Source organism: Dromiciops gliroides, chromosome X, assembly GCF_019393635.1.
Source record: "Dromiciops gliroides isolate mDroGli1 chromosome X, mDroGli1.pri, whole genome shotgun sequence".
In the NCBI taxonomy this organism is placed as follows: Eukaryota; Metazoa; Chordata; class Mammalia; order Microbiotheria; family Microbiotheriidae; genus Dromiciops; species Dromiciops gliroides.
Genome location: NC_057867.1, coordinates 81,762,419 through 81,786,008, shown reverse-complemented (window position 1 = coordinate 81,786,008; position 23,590 = coordinate 81,762,419). Strand labels below are relative to the sequence as shown.

Here is a 23,590-nt window from a genome sequence, read left to right as displayed (position 1 = left end):
TGCCATGAAGAAGACCTTCTGTCTCCAGGATCCTGGGCATTCCCTTGGCCTGTTTTTCCTGGAATGCTCTTCCTCTTCAACCTGACTTCCCTTAAGGCTCAACCAAAATCCCATCTTTCACTGAAACTTTTTCCCATCTCCTCTTAATTCCAGGCCCAGTGCTCTATGAACTTGGCCTGGAGTCAGGAAGACTCATCTTACTGAGTGTCATCTCAGACACTTACTACCTGTGTGACCTTGGGCAAGTCACTTAAGTCTGTCATGTATTTGTTTGCCTCTTGTGTCCCCATTAGACTGTAAGGTCCTCCATGAGGGGAACTGTTTGCCTTTTTTTGTATTCTGAGTACTTAGCACAGTGCCTGGCAGATTGGAGGTACCTGATAGATGTTTATTCATTAATTGCTTTGTTGCTCTCTGTGTCCACTCAGGCTGTCCCTAGGAAATTAATCACAGGCAACAAGATGGGGATTTTCTTAGATTCATAAGAATAGTACGAAGTGATTTGGGGGAGAAGAGTAGAAAGAATGGGGGAATATGACACCCTACCTTTGGAGTAGAAGGGAATTTATAAACCATAGAAGAGGACCCCCTCACTTTTGCAAAGGAGGAGGGGAAATGACTTGCCCAGGGTCACCCAGTCAGTAAGTAGCAGGGCATGATTAGAATTCAGGGCCTGCATCTCTAAATCAAGGTTTCTACTGGTCTCTCCACTGTACAAGGCTGCTTCCCATTCCCATGGGTGCATGACAACCAAGTAGATGGGACTGAACTATGAAAAATCTTCCATTAGGATCAGATGATTTTATTTGTGGAAGAAATCATGTCTAATCTCCAACCTCCTCATCTTACAGTCAACAAGCATAACTGCCTATTCTGTGCCAGACACTGTGACAACTGATGGAGATATAAGGAAAAGAGAAAAAACCCCCAAACTATTCCTGCCTTCAGGGAGCTCCCAGTGTGAAGGAGGGAAACAAAAGGTCTGTCAATATCTGTATAAAGGAGACACACAGAGAGTAACTTGCAGATGGTCTCAGAGGGGGGAGGGGAGCCACCAGCCATGGGGAACCAGGAAATTAGAGTGGGGGACATTTTAAGCCTGTAGACTGGAAGTATCTTGCCCAAGACCCCACAAGTAAAGATGGCAGTCTGTGCATGCGGGGACATAGATATATTTGCCAATAATTATGGCCAACATTCATAAAGCACTTGAATAAGGCTTGTTGAGTTCTCTGTGTAACCTCAGTTAAAAATCACAGCAGCCCTCTGAGCAGGAGGGGCTGACAACATTATTCCCATTTTGCAGAAGAGAAAATGAAGGCTCAGGTCAGTGAAGGGACTCTTCCTGGTTAGAAAGGCTGAGCCAGGGCACACCCACCACCCAAGTTCTAGGAAGTACTCAGCACTACAGAGACAATGGAGGGGAAACAGTGGAAGGAACTGGATCTGGAATCACGGGACCTGACTTTGAAACTTGTCTGCTAGTTTTACCACCTGTGATCTTGGGGAAGTCCCTTGCCCTCTCTGTGCCTTGGGTTCCTCATCTACAGAATGGGTCCATCTTGAAATGAAAGAAGCCAAACAATATGACAAAATGAAGGTCTTTAATTGTGGCAGAAGAGTTACACCTGATGGTACTACCATAGCAAGTGCTAGGAGTACCCAAAGAGTGAGATGGGAACAGAGTTTTTACTAAGATTAAGAGTGAAGAGACTGCCTTTAGAAGGGATAAGTATCTCAAGGTTTCGCCAGGTATGTTTTTTTACATAACAAAAGTTGAGAGAGTGAGAGAGTTTGGGAGGGGAGAGTTTGAGGTTTACAAAATAATGAGAAGCCAGAATGGCAATACTGGGTCAGCCACAGGCAATTCACTGGCTTGGGAATAGAGACCAGGGCAGGATCAGTCAATTATTGGTCAATTCTGGTTGTCGTTTCATTCTCTTGGCCAAGAGGAAGTCTGGAATTCTGCTGATGACTAAAAAGATGTGACAAGGGTCTAATGTTTTGCTGGAACAAGAGTTATCTCGCTAAAGTTGACTTGATTCAAAAAGGGGGTTGATTTTTTACCTATTTACTAATTTTGAAAAATAATTAGCCATTTGGGAATAGATGATACAGAAAGACTAACAAGTAGGGCACATTCAGTAGCTGGTACAGGAACATAGGTTGCAAAAGTTCTAAATTAATGTAAGCTGAAGCAAGGAACGTAGGGTTCTCAGGCCACATCCAGTGTCTTGGGAAAGGGGTCTACCCCTGCTGTTGTCTGCTTCCTTTTCCGGGTCAGATGGAGTTTGGTATCACTGGTAGTGGGCTGAGTTCTCCATTGGGGGAATGGAGCCCTCTTCAGATGTCATAGGTGCACCCAGCTGTCAATTCCCTTCAGTTTTGCAGCAGAGGGGTTGGTCAGCAGGACTTGGTAGGGCCTTTTCTTTGGGTTCTGACTGCAAGGTAGACTGATTCAGGCTTGAGTCTCTAGAAAATGACTGAGAAACAAGAGAGTTAAGGTATGAAAACATTTTTGATTGAATCCCAGCAGTAGGGCAGAAGGGAAACCTTGGTGGTGAGGGAGTCACTGGGGTTGGGGGGAAGAGGGAGGGTCATAAGATGCCCGAGAATGATTTCAAAGGGTGAAAGAGAGTATTTGTCAAAAGGGATTACCCTAAGATGTCAGAAGAACTAAGGAATTTGGCCATGGCAGACCCCAATCATCCATAAATGTGCAAACTGAATCTTAATTCTATTGATACATTATGCCAGACTAGAGGGTTGGGGGTGCTTGGCTAGGTCTGTTGCAGTGGCTTCCTTGCAAGAAAAAGCCTCCACCCACCAGGGAAAACAGGCAGAACATGAGTAATACATACTTATAACCAGAGCAGGGGAGGAACTAAATAAAATCAGTCTGCCAGACTTGAAAGCATGCCTCAAGGGGAGGGAATTTCCCTGACAGAGGTCTTAGGGGCTTGCTAACATTACATTTGGGACAGATTTCACATTGTAAATAAATATCAAATGCAGCTGGCCTCATTTTCCCCCAACAATATTTGCAGCTCAAACCAAGCAGCTCCTCAGGGCTCCAGTGACTTAAAGAGTGCAGGTATTCCATCCCAAGAACACACAGCAAGCATCAGGAAGGACTAGGCATCCATACCAGAGCCCAAGGTTTTTCTCCTTTTTTGCATGCTTCTCATCTTTGTCTGTCTTGGATGGAACAAGACATGGCTTCTTAGACAGCAGTAAGCTCTGCTGGAGTCAGTGTTCATTTGAGGGCGGGCCCAACAGATGTAAAGGAAGACAGTCCTATAGGGATTGGGGGCTTCTGAGCTGCTTCCTTGGCATACAGGTCAGCAAGGGCATTACCCCAGGCATAGGGAGAGTCTTCATGGGAGGGTCCTTCAACTTTCAAAACAGCCACTGCTGCTGGCAACAAGAGGGATTTTTGTTTTGTTTTGTTTTGTTTTAGTGAGGCAATTGGGGTTAAGTGACTTCCCCAGGGTCACACAGCTAGTAAGTGTTAAGTGACTGAAGCCAGATTTGAACTCAGGTACACCCGACTCCAGGGCCAGTGCTTTATCCACTGCACCACCTAGCTGCCCCAACAAGAGGGATTTTTAATGGGAGTGACAGAAGAAGTCATTAACCCTTGATATCTCCATAACATCCTGAAATCACGTGCCACCCCAAAAGCATACCTGCTCTCCGTGTAAATGTCCACTCATTTCCCTTTTGGTAATTCACAAGATGGTGTCAGAGCTTCCAGTTCAGCTTGTTGAGCTGAAGAGGCCAAAGGAAGCGCTCCTGATTCAATGACCTCCTCAGTGGTGGTGATCATATGCCCAGACGTTAATTTACCAGAGTCATTTGGAGGCAGGAGCCATCACTGTACCAGGAACAATCTGGGTTTTCTATCTCAGTTCTGGAGGGGTTAAAATCAAGTCAACAATTTTAACACAATCATGATCCTGAGTGTAGTTGGTATTCCCACCCTCTTTGTCAGGGATGAAAGGGTTAGGTTAAGAGCCCTACTCTTAGGCACACTTACCCTAGGTTTGGGGAGCAGAGAGATCCCTCATCCTGCAAAGCAGCTGCAGTAGCCAATGAGGCCCCCAAAATAACAAATCTGTCGCTTAGTTGTAATATTTTGCTATAATTTCCTTGCTCTTATTTTTTAAAAATTACATGAATATTCATTAGGGAAACTGGTCTTTAGTTTTGCTCCTTTTTATTTTCATTTTCAAACTGTCTCCCTTCCTGTGCCCTATCCCCCACTCATGGAGAAGTCAACAAATAAAGCAACAGAGATACATATGAATTTATGCTAATCATATTAATCACAGTAGCCATGATTCCCTCTTATAAAAAAAGAATATAGAGGAAAATATGCTTCAATTTGTACTTTATTTTTTCTTGTTTTTCAGTCTGTTTTCTTTTTCTAAGGGTTTCTTTTTTCAGTTGTTTTCTTTCACAACATGACCGATATGGAAAAATGTTTTGCATGATTACACACATATATCAAATTGCTTACTGTCTCATGGAGGGGAAAAGGGGAGGGAGAGAGAGAGAAAATTTGGAACTCAACATTTTTATAAAATGGATGTTAAAAATCATTTTATAGGTAATTGTGAGAAATAAAACATTATAAAATCAAAAGCAAGTATCATATGCAATGGGAATACCCTAGAACCTTTTCCAGTAAACACAGGAGTGAAGCAAGGATTCCCATTTCCCCCATTATTATTGTTGGTGGAGCTGCGAAATGGCACAACCATTTTGGAAAAGAATTTGGGAACGTGCCAAGAATATAGTACAAATGTCTATACCCCTTAAAACACTCTTATTATTTAGCTTATAGCCCAAGAAAGCCATTGAGAAGGAAAAAAGGTCCCCATGTAATCCAAAGTATTTACAGCAGCACTTTTTGTGACAGCTAAGAATTATTGGAAACAAAGTAGATAGATGCTCATCAACTGGGGAATGACTAAACAAAGCATGGTACATGACTGTAATGAAATGTTACTACTGCACTGTAAGAAATAACAGGTGTGATGTATACAGGGAAGCATGGAAATATGTTTGGAAAATGAAGAAAAGTGAAGCAGAGTTGAGAACATAATATACATGGTAACTACAACAATTTAAACAAAAAAAATTAAAGTACATGAAACCAAATGTTACAGATCAAGAGGGATTCAAAAGAAGATAGACACCACCATCAATCTACCCCCTTCCTGGGCATGAGAGAGCAACAGGTATCACACATTGCATGCTTTCTCAATGCATGACAGATCTTCAAAGTTCTCTTTTGTCTCAGTTACATCAATGTTCTTTTCCATTGATGGTTCTCACCCCAACAGTTCCCAACCCCTACCCATACTGGAACTCGGGTGCTTTATTTCATTGTTTATCTTCTTCACAAGGAAGGACTCTACACAGGAGGTAGGGGTTGTTGGAAAGTGACAGTGCTAGAAAACCAGAAGTATCAATAAAAACATTGAATTAAGAAGAATAGTGACTAATGAACAGGCAACTTTATGTTTTCATTATTTCAAAAGGAATTAACCAGGTGTATGAGGAGCTGCACATACAGTTCAGCTCTCACATAACTCCCACCCAGCACTTCCTTTTGGATTATACTGGGTTGTGTATATGTATGATACATCCATTTCCTCTCCTGGACTCTCAGCACAGCAGCCATCACCACCCACAATTGTGTCTCCTTTAGTACTTCCAGCAGTGCTTGGCACATAAAAGGCACGTAAATGTTTGTGGAAGTGACCTAAGAGCGATCATTTCATTAACACCATTGACCAGACTGAGGAATAGCCATGGGCACATTATATCTGTAGTTTATCAGGCATTTGCCAGAGTCTCTCACAACGTCAGGGTGTACAAGAAGACAAATGGGGGCCAAACACAAGGAACATTCTGAACTCTTTCAACCACCTTACCCAGACTGTGCAGGTTATTGTCAGCCTGGAGGGAGGACTCTGGTGAAGCTTTTGTACTACCTTCTTTTCAATGACTTACATTCATTCATTCACTCCTTCAATTAGCATTGTTTCAAACTGCCACAGGTCAGACAGTGGGAATGTTATTTAAAAAACAAACCAAACCAATCTTTGCTCTCGAGGACCTTAAGTTCCATGCGGACACAAGCATAGAGAAAACACGTTAATCAAAATTTCAGATGACATGAAGCAAGCAGGAGTAAATGAGAATGAAGACCCAAACACATCTGAAAATGCTGAAATAAAAGTTTGAGTTTAACCACAAAAGCCTAATAATAGGGCAAAGTGTCCACCTGTAAACCCAAGTTAAAGAAATCATTTTGGCAAGTAGAAGGTGGAGATCCGGTATAACAAAACAGTGCATGTGGGAAATGACATGGAATTTACTTGATTAAAGCTAAATATAAATCCATATTGTGACCTGGTTGTCAAAAAATGTTAATTCCTTCTTAGTCTGTTTTCAAATAAATATGGGAACCCAGAAAAAAAAGATCCAAAGTGCAGACAGCAGAGCCAGGAGCCAGGAAGGGGGAGATGTGTCCAAGATAGATCTCAAGAAAAACTAACAATCAAGAAGAACTGATCAAAGTGGAAGGAGCTGCCTGAGGGTGAGGCTCTGTGTTTTTTGTCAGGGGAAGCGTCACCTTCAAGTTTTTAACCAAATAATGAACACTCATCTAGGAAGTCACAGAGAGCGTTCATCCTCAGACATGGGCTGCACTAGTTGGCCTCTGCTATCTTTCGTTTCTGTGCTAATCAGCCCCTTTATCTAGGAGCAAGAATGAGTAAACTCACAGGTTCATTCCCACTTACAAAACCTGCCCCTGGGAAGCTGCCATCCCCCTCCTCATTCCTGGATGTAATCCAGATTTGTCTATGTGCCTGCATTGCATGAGGAGTGTGGCTCTCTCTGTCCAGAGCACTTTTCTGGCTAAATCTTGGGGGTAGAGGGAGAGGCCCAATTGCTTCTGAAAGGGACTGAGCCACACTACATCAAATTAAAAAGGTTTTCCACAAATAAACCAAGGCATACAAAATTAGGAATAAAGCAGAAAACTGGGGGGAAATAACATAGTGCATAATACATTCTTTTTTTTTTTTTTGCAGGGCAATGGGGGTTAAGTGACTTGCCCAGGGTCACACAGCTAATAAGTGTCAAGTGTCTGAGGCTGGATTTGAACTCAGGTACTCCTGAATCCAGGGCCGGTTCTTTATCCACTGCGCCACCTAGCCGCCCCTGCATAATACATTCTTACATAATCTGAATTGGTGCCATGAGGTAAAGAACAAAGTGAGGGTGCAGTGGATAAAGCACTGGCCCTGGATTCAGGAGGACATGAGTTTAAATGCAGCTTCAGACACTTGACACTTACTAGCTGTGTGACCCTGGGCAAATCACTTAACCCTTATTGTACCACCAAAAAAAAAAAAAAAGAACAAAGTGAGAGTTGGATCCAGGAAGGGGGATCCTGTGGCCACGAAGGGAATGGGCTGGCATATGGTTCAAGGACACATGAGGGGGGCAGCTAGGTGGCACAGTGGATAAAGCACTGGCCTTGGATTCAGGAGGACCTCAGTTCAAATCCAGCCTCAGACACCTGACACTTACTAGCTGTGTGACCCTGGACAAGTCACTTATCCCTCATTGCCCTGCACAAAAAAAATAAATAAATAAATAAATAAATAAAAGACACATGAGGGACAGGGAAAAAAGAGCTGGAGAAATCCAGAGACCCATGGGTACTAGGACCAGTCACTTGGGGGCCTGGCTATAACTGACAGGAAGAAGAGGTGGAGGACAGATAAGTGGGGCAAGAGATGGACACAGGCAGGGAAAGATGGGCGCCTATGGAGGCCTGCAACAGACATGCAGTAACTGAACACAGCTGGATGGAAGAGAGACACTTGGGGCTGGACATGCTGGTGGGTAGAGCTGGGCAAAGGTCTCCTTTATCAGCCCTGGAGGTCTCAAGCCAAGTCTGGATCCAGCGGTGGTGGTGGCCTCTCTCCCCCTCCCTCTCCCTCTCTCCCTTCTTCCCCCTCTCTGATTCTGTGTGTGTGTGTCTCTGTCTCTCTCTCTCTTTTTCTCTCCAGGAAAAGAGAGACCAGCCAAGGAGCAGGAGTGGAAAGAGAGAGAGAGAGAGAGACAGAGAGAGAGAGAGAGAGAGAGAGACAGAGAGAGACAGAGAGACAGAGACAGAGACAGAGACAGAGACAGAGACAGAGACAGAGACAGAGAGAGAGAAGACAGTATAGTAAAGCTAACCTTGTAATTTTCCTGGAATGCAGATTTCTTTCAGAATTTCATATGTAAAATCAAATTTGCATAATGTCAATTTACATAAAGCTACAAATGTCTGTACTCTTTTCTATTCCTCTTCTGGTCTCTACAGGTCTGCCTCTCTCTTTTCTAAGATTATATTTATGGGGGCAGCTAGGTGGCAGAGTGGATAGAGCACCAGCCCTGAATTCAGGAGGACCTGAGTTCAAATCTGCCCTCATACACTTAACAATTACTAGCTGTATGACCCTGGGCAAGTCACTTAAGCCCAACTGCCTCACCAGAAAAAAAAAGATTATATTTATTTCCCTAACTTGTTTTTATTTAATTTTTTAAGGTTAGATTTATCTCCCTCTCACCAGGGCAACTTGAGGTTCTCTTCTTGTATACTTTTACTGTCTATTTCCTCCTGTAATTCATTTCACATTTCCTTTAGGGATTTGGATGTCATACCCATTGCTGTTGATATGACTGCACTATGTAAGGTTCCTTTAAGCAAAATGTAGTTTCCCTGCTTATTTCTTTTAATTAGGTCTATTTCTCCTTTGCTGTCTTTGAGATCATGATTGCTACCCCTGCCTTTTTCACTCCAGTAGCAGCACAAGACATTCTGTTCTGGCCTTGTATGTTAACTCTCTGGGTGTCTCTGTTTCAAGTGTGTTTCTTGTACAAACAAACAGAAACCATATTCTTGGATTCTGGTTTCTAATCCCTTTTGTTATCCACTTCTATTTTCGGGGTGAGTTCATCACATTCACACTTATGATTACTAACTGTGCCTTTCCCTACATCCTATGTTCTTCTCTCTCTCTCTCTCTCTCTCTCTCTCTCTCTCTCTCTCTCTCTCTCTCTCTCTCTTTATTCTCTCCCTCCACAAATGTTTGTTTTGCTTCTGAATGCTTATCTGCCCGCCCCCCCAGTTCTGAATCTCCTTTCTCTTACCCCTTTATCTTCCTACTTCCCTAGTTGGTAAGAGAGACTTGCATTGCCAATTGAGTATGCCTATGTATTTTTCCTTTCTGAAACAATTTAGATGGGAATGAGGTTTAAATGTTGCCTGGCCCATCCTCCATTTTTCTTTCCATTGTAAAAGTTCTTTCTGGGGCACCTCTTTTACATGAGACAATTCTACCCCCCAATCTTTCTCTTTCCCCTTCTCCCACTGCATCTCTCTTTCTCATCTAGTCCATCTCAACATAATCAACTCACTCCCAGACCCTTCTTCTCTGTAGAACCCTTCTAATTTCCTAATAATGAAAAAATTCTGAGAAGATGCATAAATCATCTTCCCTTATAGAAAGCTACACAAGGTAACCTTCTTGAGTCCATCATGATTTCTCTTTCATGTTTACCTTTTTTGCATCCTCTTGAGTCTTGTGTGTGATTTTCTATTCAGCTCGGGTCTTTTCATCAGGAATGTTTGAAAGTCTTCGATTTCATTAAAGATTGCGTCTTGTCTTGAAGGACTATACTCCATTGGGAGTAAGCCTGTGGTCGCCGATTTGTTTTCAGAGACAGTGTCTCCAGCCCCCGGATGTGTTGTCTACAAAATGTTTTAATACTAGATGTGTGTCAGCAGAAAGCAATTTTATAGTTATCGGCATGTTCTCAGAGACAGTGTCTCCAGCCCCAAAAGTCTTGTCTAGTGTATGTTTTACGATTAGATAGATGTCTTTCCCCTGAAAGTAAATTTTGTAGTAACTGTTAAGTTCTCAGAGACAGTGTCTCCTGTCACAAGTATTTTTTCCTCAGTGTTCAGAGACTAGATGTACTTCCCCAGAAAGCAAGCCTATAGTAAGTGGAATGTTCTCAGAGACAGTGTCTTCAACCCCAAATGTCTTGTCTGGTGAATGTTTTAAGACTAGATGTGATTCCCCTGAAAGTAATTTTGTAGTAACTGTTAAGTTCTCAGAGACAGTGTCTCCTGCAACAAGGATCTTTTCCTCTGAGTGTTCAGACACTAGATGTACTTCCCCAGAAAGCAAGCCTATAGTAAGTGGAATGTTCTCAGAAAGTGTCTTCAACCCCAAATGTCTTGTCTAGTGAATGTTTTAAGATTAGATGTGATTCCCCTGAAAGTAATTTTGTAGTAACTGTTAAGTTCTCAGAGACAGTGTCTCCTGCAACAAGTATCTTTTCCTCTGAGTGTTCGGAGACTAGATGTGCTTCCCCAGAAAGCAAGCCTGTAGTAAGTGGAATGTTCTCAGAGATGGTATCTTCATCCACAAGTATTTTTCTTCTGAATGTTATAGTTGTCCTGACTTTGGTTTTCGTCTCTAAAAAAAATACAATATATCATGAGGGATGGCTCTCAGGGAGGTGGAAAGGAACAGATAGGTATGCAATACAATATTTTAAGAAAGAGAAAACATCAATAATTTTAAAAAAACAAGTCGAATCTTAAGGATATTAATGGAGGCAGGGGGGAAGAGGGTAGAACAGGGTTTTGAACACATGGAGAGACCACCACCACTGCTGGATCCAGGGCTAGGCTTGGGACCTCCAGTACAGGGAGAGGAGATCTTTGCTCTGCTCTGGCCACCTGCTGGAGTTCCCAGCCTCTGTGTGTCTGTCTTCTGTCCATCCATGCTCAGGTATCTTGTGACTTTCACCAGGCCCCACATGTCACCTGTTTTCTCCTGTGTGGGTCTGTATCCAAGTCCAAAGTGTCTGTACCTCATCTCCTGGGGGGACCCCATGAAGCTGGCACTGGCCTGGCATCTTCCTCCTGTTCCTACTTCTCTGTGCCTAACCCCTTGGTGTCCTTGCACCCTGTACTGATCCCCTACTTCCAAGGGCATATGAACACCTTTTGGCTTCCCTCTCTCTCTTCCCTAACTTGCTGGGCAATGTTGCATTTGGTAAAAAAACCAGAAGACATAAGTGACACCAATTTGGCAAAAATTTGACAATAAATCATTAATCCATGAAATGGAAACATATAGCAGAAGGGATTAAAAGTCAAAATCCAACACTATTCTGCTTCCAAAAAACCCATTTAAAAATGATGGATACACACATAGTAAAAATAAAGGGCTGGTGTAGAATATATTATACCTCAGCTTGTACAAAAAAGCAGGGGTAGCAATCATGATATAAGACAAAGTCAAAGCTAAATTGCATTTAATGAAAAGAGACAAACAAGGAAACTACATTATGATAAAAGAAACCATAGATAATGAAGCAATATGACAGGTAAAAATAGATAGTAATGCTATAATCGTGGGGTATTTTAATATTCCCTTCTCAGATTTAAATAAATGTAAATAAAAAAGAAATAAGAAAGAAGGTAAGTGAATAGAACCCTAGATATGACAGATATGATAGATATCTGGAGAAAACTGAATGGAAATATAAAGGAATACCCCATTTTCTCAATGGTACATGACACCTTTGCAAAGATTAACCATATAGTTAGGGCACAAAAATTTTATAGCTAAAAGTAGAAATATTAAATGCTTTCTTTAAAGATCACAATGCAAAAAATATTAATTGATGCACCATGGTAACATAGAAAACTAATTATAGTTTAAACAAACTAATATTAAAGAAAGTATGGGTTAAATAATAGAATCAAGGGGGCAGCTAGGTGGCGCAGTGGATAAAGCACCGGCCCTGGATTCAGGAGGACCTGAGTTCAAATCCGGGCCTCAGACACTTGCCACTTACTAGCTGTGTGACCCTGGGCAAGTCACTTAACCCTCATTGCCCTGCAAAACAAAACAAAACAAAACAAAAACAAAAAAAAGAGGCAGGCACTTTGTGCTTTAAAAAATAAATAAATATAATAGAATCAATCAGTACTTTTATTAATGAAAATGACAATAAGAAAATAACATATCAAAACTATGGGATACAGAAAAAGTAGTAATCAGAGGAAAATTTATATGTCTAAGTGCTTATATCAATAAAAAAGAAAAAGAGCAGACCAATGAATTGGTTATGCAGTTAAAAACCCTAGAAAAAGAACAAATTGGAAATCCTTAATTAAGTACTACATTGGATATTCTAAAAATTGAAGGTGAAATTAATAAAATTGAGTGCAGGAGAACCATTAAATTAATAAATAAAACTATAAGATGGTATTATGCAAAAATTGAAAAATATATAAATAATTGGTTAATTTGATTTTAAAAAAGAGAGAAGAAAACTAAATTGTTAGTATCAAAAATGAAAAAGGTAAATATACCACTAAAGAAGATGAAATTAAAGCAATTAAGGAGTTATGTTGCCCAATTACATGCCAATAAATTTAACGACTTAAGTAAAATGAAAGAATATTTATAAAAATATAAAATGCCTAGGTTGGCAGAAGAAGAAATAGAATATCTAAATAGACCTATTTTAGAAAAAAGAAATTGAACAGGCCATAAAGGAGTTTCCTAAGAAAAAAGCCCCAGGACCAGAAAGATTGACAAGCAAATTCTATCAAACATTTAAAGACAAACTAATTCCAATATTAAATAAATTATTTGGTATAGTAGGCAAAGAAGGGGTCCTCCCAAACTCCTTTTATGAGACAAATATGATACTGACATCTAAGCCAGGAAAAGTAAAAGCAGAGAAAGAAAATTATAGACCAATTTCATTAATGAATACGGATGCAAAAATCCTACATAAAATACTGGCAAAAAGAATACAACAATATATTACAAAGATTATACATTAGAACCAAGTGGGATTCATACCAGGAATGCAGGAATGGTTCATTGTAAGGAAAACTATTAATATAATTGATTATATCATTAAGAAAAGTAACAAAATCATATGGTAATATCAATAGATGCAGAAAAAGCATTTGGTAAAGGAGAACACTGATTTCTAATAAAAACACTTGAAAGCAGAGGCATAAAAGAACTTTTCCTTAAATTGATAAGAAGCATCTACCTAAAACCACCAGCATGCATTATTTGTAATGGGGATAAGCTAGAAGCTTTCCCAGTAAGGTCAGGTGTGAAACTAGGCTGCCCGCTGTCACCAATATTATTCAATATTGTATTGGAAATCCTAGCAATAGTGATAAGAGAAGAAAAAAGAAAGAAGGAATAAGAGAACTAGTGATGAAACATACTATCCACCTCCAAAGAAAGAACTGATATTGACTGAACGGAGACTGCAGCATGCAGTTTTTCACTTTATTTTATTTTTTTCTTGTATTTGAGTTTTGTTATACAAAATGACTCATATGGTAATGTTTTACATAATAGCACATGTATAACCTATATCTGATTGCTTACTCCCTCAGAGAAAGTGAATGGGAGGGAGAGAAGTTGGAACTCAGAACTTTGAATTAAAATGTTTATTAAAATTTAAGAAAAGAAAAAATAACAAAGATAGCAAGTAAAAAAAAAAAAAGACAAGAAAAGCATGGAGATCCCTCCACAGAATAACGAAGAACAGAATGAGCAGAACCAAAAGAGCATTCTATACAATAATAGCGGTATTGTTTTAGGAACAACTTTGAGTAATCAAGTTATTCTGACTATTAGAAATACCCAAATTGACTGCAAAGAGTCTAGGAAGGAAGAAGCAGCTAGAATACAAAACACTCTGACATGTATAAATATACACACATACATATGCATACATATAAATATGTATACATACAAACATACACACACAGATTTATGTCCAGTGGTAGCCATCTCAAAATTTTGGCAGGGAAAGGGAAGGGAAAAAAGGTATATGATAACTGGGTGGTGTATTTGAAAGAAATAGCAAGTTGTACAGTGTATATTGGCAATCTCAGGGCAAGGCTCTCTTTTTCTATCCCATTTTGTTAGGGAAATGCTTGTTTTATTTTTTCAAGTCAAAATTAAATAAGTCAATTTTTAAAAAGAAATCAACACCTAACACCATGTATCAATTCAGCCACAGAGAGGATCACAGAAAACAAAAGGGATCATTCTGCCTCTATAACACTGAAATGTCTTTGCCCAAACAAATCGGATGCAGTTAAATTAGAGTGGCAACAGTTAAGTGAGGAAAATCATCTTTGCAGCAATGTTCTCTAATGAATGTTGTATATGCATGATATATATGGAATTGATTTCAGTAAGAATCATTAACCTCCAAGAGGTCAGAGGATATGAACAAAAAGTTTTCAAAGGAAGAAATCCAAGCTATCCATGGCCCCATGACAAAACACTCCAAATCCCTCAGAATTGCACAAGTGCTCATTAAAGCAACTCTGTTCTTTCAGTCTGTAAATCACAGACGCCCACAAGCTCACAGACAGTCTCCCCTTTCTATTGCACAACAACCTCCATGGAAGTGGCCCTTTCACCAGGTTCTGCTTGAAACCAGAAAACAATATATACCATTAAACGAAGCATCACCATACCAAAAAGATGAAGGGGTAAGGGGAGGGTAAGGGTTCAGAGACTGTCTCCTCTCTCCCCATCCCCAAGGCTCTATCAGTTCAAAGGAAGTCTGCTAATGTTAACAGCCCAATGACTTCCCAGGATCTCATTTGATTCCAACATTAAATCAGAATGAAAAGATTGCTGGTGCTCAAGCCTCCTGGAAGAGACTGGCACAACAGAGAGATCTGCTCAGAGGCTTCTGGATTCACTGACATGCTCCACAGGACAGCTCCTCCTGAGTGTAGGCCCTGCAGGGCCAAGATTTTTCTCCTATGTTAGAGTCAGAGAGGGAGAGGAATCATAGCAACTGTAGACATGAAAGAGTTGGGAGAATTGGGAATGCCATTCCCAGGCTCAAAAAGTTTGAGGCAGTGCAGAGGTGATAATCAAAATCAGAGTTATGAAGTTCCTTGTTCATTAGATTTTAGGTCAATTCATTTTACAACAAACACCACTTGTGGAGCACCTACTCAATGGTCAGCACAATGCTAGGCTCTGCAGAGGAGGGGTGAGGGCATAAGACAGAACGGGGAACAGCATCCCCAGGGAAAACAGTATACATTGTAACTACAAAAACTGAAATGGAAAGAACAATACTCCAAAAAAAAAAGTACATGGAACAAAATGTTAAAGATTAATTGGGGGAAAAAGATTAATTAGGACTCAAAAAAAGATAGAAGACACCATCAACTTAGCCTTTCTTGGAGGTGAGAGGTCCACAGCTGCTCCATACTTCACACATTTTCCAAATGTATCCATCACCCAGGCTGACTTTTTTCTTTCTTCCTACAAAAAAAAAATACTCTTTGTCACATGGGATAGCTCTCAGGGAGGGGGAGAGAGATACTTGGGATACCTCAGTGATGTAAGAAAAGAAAAGCTCAAAAAAGAATTTTTAAAAGAGGTCAACAATGTGAAGGATAAAAATGGAGGCAGAAAGGAGGAAAAAAAAGGGGTTTGGGTTCATGTTAATCAGTAGCAGGTTTCAAATTATATCACAAAAACAGACAGGATAAATCAGAAGCAGTTTGGGAGATATATGAGAAAAGATTGACACCTCACACCCCATATCAAATTCAAACATAAATGGAATTGGATGTAAAGGGGGAATCATTAGCAAATCAGAGAAGCAAGGAGGAAATGACTTTCCCCATCTATGGACAGGGAAGAGGTCGGGACAGAGGGGATCACAGAAGATGGACGATTCTGCTTCTAAAAAGCTGAAATGTTCTGAGAGAAATTAAATCTAATGCAGTGAAATTAGAGGGGTAAGAATTAAATGAGGAAACGTCTTTGTAGGAAAGTTCTCAAATAAATGTTGCATATACAAGCTATAAAAGTAAGGGATTTTAATTTCAAACATGAAGAGGTCAAAGGATATGAACAGGAAGTTTTCAAAGGAAGAAATCCAAGCTACCAATAAACATATGACAAAAATGCCCCAAATACCACATAAATTAGAGAACTGCAAATTTAAAAACCTCTGTTTTCAGGCTGTAAATAATAGACATCCATAGGTTCATGGACAATTATCTCTTCCTGTCTGACAATAACTTACAGGGAAATGTTGTTCCTTTCACCAAGTGCCGGTTGAAACCAGAAGAATAATAAATATAATATTAAATTACATGTGGTCAAACAAAAGACATGATGGGGAAAAGGGGTAGGGGAAGGGTTGGTCAACTATCTCCTCTCTTCCCAAGTCCAAAGTCAAGCAAGTCCAAGAGGGACAGAGGGAGGGAGGGTAAAAGGAAGGAAGAGAAGAAGCCAGCCTTCACTTGAGGAGGGAAGGGAGTATCCCCAAAGGCTATGCCCAGCTGGCCTCCACCCCACCCCATTACCCCAATCACTGAGCCCCCCAGACAAAGGGCTGGCAGGGAGGAAACGCTAGGCACAGTGGAAGTGTGGGCAACCCTGGAGGAGCAGGCACACACAGGTACACAAGTGTGTACAAACACACACACACACACACACACACACACACACACACACACACACACACCCCTCCCCATGCACACAAGATCCCACTTACACACACAGCACAAGAATAAAGAATGCTTGTATCAATACTCCCAGGACAATGCACCCACATGTCCTCCAGGCCTCTGAGACAAGGTTACAGGGGAAGGGAGGTTCTGGAGAAGCTGTGGGGGTTATCGAAGAGAAAGATAAAGAGAGGGGAAGAGGAGGAGTAGGGCAGGAAAGGAAGGGGCAGGAGGTCGGGAACATCAGAAGGGATAGCAGAAGAGAGGGAGATGTTACCTCACCCCCCCCCCAATCAAACGTATGCAAGACCCTTGGGGATTGTTGGGGGGAGGAGGTAAAGGAAGGAAGGGAAGGAGAAGGGGATGAGGGGCAGGCAGATCTCTAGCTACCAGGGGACCCCTGCCCAGGCTCCAGGGAACAGGGGACGCAAGCCACCTCCTCCTCCTCCAAAGACACAAAGGACTGATGCCAGTGGAGGACCAGCATAAAGTGACATCATCATAGGGGTGGGGTGGTGGTGGTGCTGGCTGACCTCAGCCAATGGGAGACAGGAGAGGTGGGACCACTGAGTGAGCAGGGATGATCTCATCCCTGAGCAGAGGGAGGAGGGATGCAGGAGGGGGCTATGTGAGGTCATTCCAGAGGAGTGGGGAGCCCCGTCCTTCTGCCCTTTCTTTGTTCTGAGAAAGCCTTATCCCTGCCTTTACCTTGTGCCAAATGAGTTTTCAAGAACTGACACAAGAGCTTAGTTAACATGAGATATCAACAGATGAAACCCCATCACTTCAGCACCAGAGACAATGGATAGCTCTTCCAGGTATCCTCTCGGTAAGGCCTGATCTAGTCCTAGGGACACATGCATGCCTCAGAGGAAGCCAGATGATGGAGAAGGGCGAAGGGAAGGGAAGAGTTTGTCAACTATATCCTTTCTTCCCAAGTCCAAGGTCAAGCAGGTGTGGGACTGGAGGAAGAAATGAATGAAGGGAAAAATGAAGAAAAGAAGCCAGCCTCCACTTGAGTAGGGGGGGGAGTGGGCCCAAATTTTTACCCTACTGTCCTCCACTCCACCCCATTACCTCTATAGCCTCCGGCCCTCAAGACAAAGACCTGGACAAAGAGGTGGCCCTAGGCAAAGTAGAAGCCTGGGCAACCCAGTAGGCACTGGTTCACACAACCGTATACACAAACACATACAAATGTAAATCCCGCCCCCCCCCCACAAGATCCCACTTACACACACAGCACAAGTATAAAGAATGGCATCAATACTCCCAGGAAAACCCACCCACATCCCCAGGCCCTAAGACAAAGTTATAGGGACAGGAAGGTTCTGGAGAAGGTTGGAGGGGGCCATCTAAGAGAAGAATAAGGAGGGCAAAGGTAGGGGGAATAACAGGAGGGTAAGAGCAGGAGCACAGAGACAACAGGAGGAGAGGGAGAGCTTACCTCACACAGCCCCCATCACGTACAGCAGAATCCTATGCAATTGGTCAGGTGGGGGAGGGGGAGGAGATAAAGGAGGGGAGGGGCAGGAAGACTTCCAGCTGCCTGTGGTTCCCAGCCCAGACTCCATGGAACTAGACACCCAAACCTCCTCCTCCTCCAAAGACACAAAGGACTGATGCTGGTGGAGGACCAGGATAAAGGGACATCACTGCAGGGGCGGGGTGGTGATGGTGCTGGCTGACCTCAGCCAATGGGGGACCACTGAGGGAGCAGGGATGATCTCATCCCTGAGCAAAGGGAGCAGGGATGTCTAAAGGACATAGGGAAGGGAGGGGGCTCTGTGACATCATTCCAGAGGAGTGGGACACGCCAACCCGCCTTCTGCCCTTTCTTTGTTCTGAGAAATCTTTATCTCAGCTTTTACGTTTTCCAAATAATCTTTCAAGAACTTACACAACATCTTAGTTATCATGATATCTATCAACAGATAAAAACCATCACTTCAGCACCAAAGACAATGGAAAGCTCTACCAAGTATCCTATCAGTAAGCCCCCTAATATACTCCTAGGCACACATACACGCTACAGAGGAAGCCAGATGAGGGATAGAATGGGGAGGGGAAGAAGACAATCACTATCTCCTCTCTTCCTAAGTCCAAGGTCAAGCAGGTGCCTGACAGGAGGGAGGGAGGAAGAAAGGAAATAGGAAGAAAAGAAGCCAGCCTCCATTGAGGGGAGGGAGTATCCCCAAAGGCTTTACTCAGCTGGCCACCACCCCATCCCATTGCCTCCCCCTGACCGACTTCTCAAGGCAGGAAGGTCACCCTAGGCAAATGCGAAGTCTGGGCAACCCTGGAGAAGCAGACTCACACAGGTATCCATATGTGTACGTAAACACATATACACACTTACACCCCCACCTACACACGCAACATCCCACTTACACACCTAGCACAAGCATAAACAATGGTATCCATACTCCTGCAAGACCCCACCCACATTCCTCAGGGCACTGAGACAAGGATATGGGGGCAGGAAGGTTCTGGAGAACTTTGGAGGGAGCTCATCTAAGAGAAGAATAAAGAGGGGAAAGGTAGAGGAAATAAGAGGAGTGGTAGAGGCAGGAGAGGAAGGGGCAGGAGGACAGGGGGCAGCAGAAGAGGGAGAGCTTACCTCACACATCCACAGTCAAGCACATGTAGCTCCCTTGGGCATTGGTCAGGGGGTGGGGAGCAGAGGATAAGGGGCAGGCAGACCTCCAGCTACCTGGGGCCCCATGCCCAGCCTCCATGAAACTGGGGACCCAAACCTCCTCCTCCTCCCAAGACACAAAGGACTAATGCTGGTGGAGGACCAGGATAAAGTGGCATCACCATAGGGGTGGGCTGGTGGTGGTGCTGGCTGACCTCAGCCAATGGGAGATAGGAGAAGTGGGACCACTGAGGGAGCAGGGATGATCTCATCCCTGAGCTGGAGGGAATGAGTTCCAGGAGGAGGCTCTGTGATATCCTTCCAGAGGAGTGGGGAAGCCCACCCTTCTGCCCTTTCTTTGTTCTGAGAAAGCTTTATCCCTGCTTTTACCTTTTGCCAAATGAGTTTTCAAGAACTGACACAACAGTTTAGTTAACATGAGATATCAACAGATCAAAATCCATCACTTCAGCACCAGAGACAATGGATAGCTCTTCCAGGTATCCTGACCTAGTCCTAGTCACACATGCATGCCTCAGAGGAAACCTAAGGGCACATGGCAGCACAACCGCCCCGTGACTCTTCAAACACATGATGGATATCATAGGCTGATACACCCAGACCCACACTGGTCATCTGCCACCCCCACCATGGGGTGTGAGTCCAAAGTAGACCTGCTGTTCTTAGACTCTTTTTTTTTTTTGGTGGGGCAATGGGGGTTAAGTGACTTGCCCAGGGTCACACAGCTAGTAAGTGTCAAGTGTCTGAGTCCGGATTTGAACTCAGGTACTCCTGAATCCAGGGCCGGTGCTTTATCCACTGCACCACATAGCCACCTCTGTTCTTAGACTCAATGACTTGAGAGCATTCCATCTCTTGCCAACAGTGATTTTGAACTGAGCACTAGCATGAGGCCAGGATCTCACATTTGGCATAGTTGGCCATTGGGATGAGTCAAAGGCCTCATGACTCACACTGAGGGTAAAGGAAGCAGCAAGCCCAGAATTCTCTAGTTGGTGCTGACTGCCAGAGTAATAAGACCAAGAGTTAGGTCAGGCCATTCAGCAGCCAGAGACAGAGTTCTTAGCTTTCAGGGATTGTGCAATGAGAACCTAAGGCCAACTGATGGTACTAGTGGCTGTGCATGTGAAGGGATCTCTCCTGATGGGAGTGGGGATGGATGGGCTATAGCCAAGGCCAAACCTTATGGTCTCTAGGCTCAACTACCTGCTGAGACTGAAGCCCTGAGATGGGAGAAGAGAAGACATGGGGTAAAGACTGGGAAATTCCTGTCCAATTTGGCTCCTCATGCCAGGCAGAGCCCCCACCCAATTCAAGTGGTCCTCAAGTTGTCCTCATAAGCCAAAATGGCAATGAACGACAGTCCTCTGCATGTTCTGAGAGCAGATGTGCTTCCCCAGGGAGCAAGCCTATAGTAGCTGGAATATTTTCAGAGACAGTGTCTCCTGCTACAAGTATCTTCTCCTCTGCATACCATATACTTGTGTTGACTTTCTTCCTTCCTAAAAAAAAAAAAAACCAAACACCATTTGTCACTTGGCATGGAGGAGGAGAGAAAGAGGGAGGGATACATGGGATACTATGTTGTAAGAAACAGAAAATATCAATGAGCATTTTTAAATGAGGTGAAGAATCTAAAAGGTATTGATGGAGAGGTGGGAAGCAAGAAAAAAAAGAAAATGACAACGATGAGACAACATATCTAAATTTATGGGATACTGCCAATACAGTTCTTAGGGAAAATTTATATCCCTAACTGCTTACATCAATAAAATAGAGAAAAAGCAGATCAATGATTTGGGTATGCAATTAAAAAAGAACTAGTAAATGAACAAATTAAGAATCTCCAACTAAACACCAAAGTGGAAATCCTGAAAATCAAAGGAGAGATTAATAAAATTTAAAGTAAGAAAACCATTGAATTCATAAATAAAACTAGAAGCTGGTTTTATGAAAAAAAACAACAACAATAAAATGGATAAACCACTGGTTAATTTGACCAAAAAAAGGAAAGAAGAAAACCAAATTACTAGTACCAATGACGAAGAAATTAAGATAATTATTAGGAGCTATTTTGCCCAATTATATGACAAATTTGACAATCTAAATGAAATGGGTGAATATCTACAAAAATATAAATTACCCAGATTATCAGAAGAAGAAATGAAATATTGAAGTAACCCAATTTTAGAAAAAGAAATTGAAGAAGCCATCAATGAACTTCCTAAGAAAAAATCCCCAGGACCAGATGGATTGACAAGTGAATTCTACCAAACATTTAAAGAACAATTAATCCAATACTATATAAGTTATTTGAAAAAATAAGTGGAAGATGGTGGAGGAAAGGCAGTGAGCTCTTGAACTCATTCATCTGGAAAAACAAAAGTTCAAGGATATCATGGGAATCAATGAAAAATACAAAAGAAGGTGGTCTAGCAGTACTAGATCTCAAACTATATCATAAAGCCATAATTATCAAAACAATCTGGTACTGGCTAAGAAATAGAGAGGTGGATCAGTGGAATAGAATAGGTACAAATTACACTATAGTAAATGAGTATAGTAATCTAGTATATGATAAACCCAAAGATCCAAGCTTTGGCAACCAAAACTCATTATTTGACAAAAACTGCTGGGAAAACTGGAAAACAGTATGGCAGAAACTAGGTATAGACCAACATCTAAGAGAGCATGGAATCATTTATCTGTCAGATTTATGGGCAGAAGAAGAATTTAGGACCAAAGAAGATATAGAGAGTAAAATAAAATAGATAATTTTGATTATGTAAAATTTAAAAGTTTTTGCATAAACAAAACTAATATAACCAATATTATAAGGGAAGTAGAAAATTAGGAAGTAATTTTTTAAACAAATATCTCTGATAAGGGACTCATTTCTCAAATATATAGAGAACTGAGTCAAATTTATAAAAATACAAGTCATTCCCCAATTGATAAATGGTCAAAGGATATGAACAGGCAATTCTCAGACAAAGAAATCAAAGCTAGCTATAATCATATGGAAAAGTGCTCTAGATCATTATTGATCAGAGAAATGCAAATTAAAACAACTCTGAGGTATCACCTCACACCTATCAGAGTTGCAAATAGAGTAAAACCAGAAATTATTGGATGTTGGAGGGGATTTGGGAAAGCTGGGATGCTAATCCACTGTTGGTGAAGTTGTGCACTGATCTAACCATTCTGGAGAGCAATTTAGAACTATGCCCAAAGGGCTACATTACTGTGCATGCAATCCATCAATACCACTGTTAGGTTTATATCCCAAAGACAGCCCCCAAAAGAGAAAAAGACCTATTTGTACAAAAATATTTATAGCAGCTCTTTTTGTCATTGCTAAGAATTAAAAATCAAAGGAAGGCCCATCAATTGGGGAATTGATAAATAAACTGTGGTATATGATGATGATGGAATATTATTGTGCTATAAGAAATGACAAGCAGGATGATTTCAGAAAGGCCTAGAAAGACTTGTATGAAGTGATGTATAGTGAAGTGAGCAGAACCAAGAGAACATTGTGCACAGAGACAGCAATATTCAAAACTATCCCAAAGGACTATTGGTGAAACATACTATCCACCTCCAGAGAAAGAACTGATATTGATGGAACACAAACTGAAATATGCTATTTTTCCCTTTTTAATCAAGTTTTCTTGTACAAAATGACAAATATGGTAATGTTTTACATAATCATACATGTATAACCAATATCTGATTGTTTGCCACCTCAGGGAGGGGGATATGGAGGAAGGTAAAGAGGGATAAAAATTGGAACTCAAAACTACAAATAAAAAGTTTATTATTTAAAAAAAAATAAAAGTGAGCCTAGGGGTAATATAATGCCCCATCTCAGTCCACATAGTTGCCTCTTCTATAACTTTAAGGAATTTCTTTTAGATGAAATATTGTGGGTTAAGAAAACTCCTAACATTTAGGCAGAGGTTGGGCTCTCTGTGTAAATTTACATTTACATGGGGAGAGAGAGACAGAGAAAGATAGAATGAATGAATCCCTGGCCTATTTATGATTGAGGCAAAATTCAGGTTAACTTTGTATGACTAAGCAGTAGATTGCTATAGTGTCTCTGGGTAGACAGGTATTAAGAGGGGAAGCTGGAAGGAGCAGACCTCTTCTTGGAACTACCCTTAAGCCTCAAGGAGGCAGGTACACTGGTGGCACCAGCCTGGGTCTTCTGCTCTGAGATGCTCAAAGAGCCAATGTCTATCTTTGATATTTTCCTTCTCTGCCAGAGCTCAAACTTACCTGCTCTTTCT

The 23,590-nt window shown here is 41.7% G+C and overlaps 1 long non-coding RNA gene across 6 annotated transcripts; it reads right to left on the bottom strand.

Annotated features, from left to right (window-relative positions):
* Positions 1-1,632: 1,632 nt before the first annotated feature.
* On the bottom strand, positions 1,633-19,416 carry LOC122733800. Of its 6 annotated transcripts, none has more exons than XR_006353962.1 (4): positions 19,257-19,416; positions 15,336-15,437; positions 9,639-10,562; positions 1,633-3,913 (listed from the first exon to the last, which is right to left on the bottom strand). It is a non-coding gene; the product is annotated as an uncharacterized LOC122733800 (long non-coding RNA). The 6 variants fall into 6 exon arrangements; XR_006353966.1 differs by having other exon boundaries at positions 15,343-15,437; XR_006353963.1 differs by lacking the exon at positions 19,257-19,416 and adding an exon at positions 18,084-18,231.
* Positions 19,417-23,590: the final 4,174 nt, after the last annotated feature.